General features: G+C 47.8%; 1 pseudogene; it reads right to left on the minus strand.

Annotated features, from left to right (window-relative positions):
* Positions 1 to 252: 252 nt before the first annotated feature.
* LOC120839829 lies at positions 253 to 1487 on the minus strand (annotated as a pseudogene).
* Between the last annotated feature and the right edge of the window lie 300 nt (positions 1488 to 1787).

Genomic DNA, 1787 nt, shown 5'->3' on the forward strand with positions numbered 1-1787 from the left:
CATTTGTGTGATCGGCAAATCAGCTAGCAATCTGTCGCGCGTGGAATGTGCCATGCCCGGAGTCTCGCGCGCTGATTGGCCGTCCGCTTAAATGTCATTCCTTGTAAATGGCGTTCGAGTTGCCCGTGTGGCACGGGCACGGCTTGTGATGAAGCCAAGTCTCAGCGAAATGCCGGCGGTCCCTCTGAGGCTTCCAGCCTTTACAGTAGCAAGCACAAACGAATTCCAAGCCCTTCCCCCTTTCCCCCAAAATTATTCTTTCTCATAAAGGTTGGGCATGTCGCACAAATAAGATTCACCTTCATGTTCAATGAAAATACAGATGCACTCAAGCTGGTCAGAGGAGAAGAGAAGTAAATTCTCCTCATTAGGGGGCACAATACACTTATCTAGGTACTTCACACTACCAGTTCCAAAATCTTCAAGAATGGGGCTCTTACAGACTAAAAAAATTTCACCAGTCCTTGCAGTCTTGTAAGGACTGGTGAGCCTGAATTTCCCAATACGTACCATCTCGCATTTTTACAAATTGTGTCCATGTCTTCTTAGGGCGCGTGTACTCACGACTGTGGATTTCGAACCCCACTACTCTTGTTCTTAGATGTCTTTCAAGAGTGGGTACCTGGCCAAAATGGCATTCAAGAAGGCTATGCACAGCAGCTGTCAACGACACTTCCTGCGGAACGCCCAGGACACCGTCCTCGGAATCATTCTGAATGTTGAGAAACATGCGAAAGAGTTGGTCAAAGTTAGCCGGGAGAATGGTCATTTCACCAAATCGTGCCAGTGCGTGCTTCATAGCCCACCTCTCAGCAACTTGAAGAGGAACGCCTTTAGCAGCGGTTACAAGGCCCAGAAGTGCCCCATTTGCACTTTTGAATGGGAACATGGATGAAGCCCACAGAGGCCAAAGCTGCATAACACTTTTGGGCAATGCATAAGTAGATGCATGTTAGAGGTCTTTGCACCTTGACCATAAAGGGCAGACACTTGTTGGAGGAAACGTGCCAAAAGCCCTTCAGCAGCTTGGATGTCATCCCTGTGGACGCTTTTCTGTAACAGCAGAAACACTGCCTGACACAAATGTTGGAAGTGTGCAAGGTAGTGGTGTGGAAGTATGCTATGAAGGCAAAGCATAGCGTAGTACACCATCCAGTACCTCCACTCTTTGGCCTTCCATAGAGCTCTTTTTGTAACCGATCGCGTGGCCCTAGCGAAAAGATTTGGGGGACGGATCATTGCCAATCTACGGTCTACAACCGCCATCTGGTTTCCGATGTAAAAAGGTGCGCCTGTAATTGTAAACCACAACTCTGTCAGTTGTTTCGCAACACCTTCAAGTACACAATGCATGTAATCGGGCACTATACCCCAAACCAAATCACAACCTTCAAGTCTTGCAATGGGGCTCGGTCCGTACATGCCGTGCTTCGTGGTGCCTGTCATCACAGCCGCTTTCACGTCCTGCAGCACACCTCTGTGCGTCCTTTCCGTCACGCTGGAACTGTAGGGGTACTTCAGAGTGCCTAGAAAGAAAAAAAGATGCAAATGTTGTGAGACAATAAATGATTACACACTATCACAACCAGTACTCGATGTAAATCTGAGATTATAGGGCCATTTTTGATTCATCGTCATTCCCTTCGTTTTTGTTATGCTGGGCGGCTTCGATGCTCCGCGGAAGGTGTCACTCGATAGCAGAGCCGTGGTCGCAGTCTCGTGGAAAGTGATATTCTGCCTTGTTAGATAGATCTGCCGTCCCATTTTACATTAAGCACAAATAAACA

Source organism: Ixodes scapularis, unplaced genomic scaffold (assembly GCF_016920785.2).
Source record: "Ixodes scapularis isolate PalLabHiFi unplaced genomic scaffold, ASM1692078v2 PGA_scaffold4__175_contigs__length_147842914, whole genome shotgun sequence".
In the NCBI taxonomy this organism is placed as follows: domain Eukaryota; kingdom Metazoa; phylum Arthropoda; class Arachnida; order Ixodida; family Ixodidae; genus Ixodes; species Ixodes scapularis.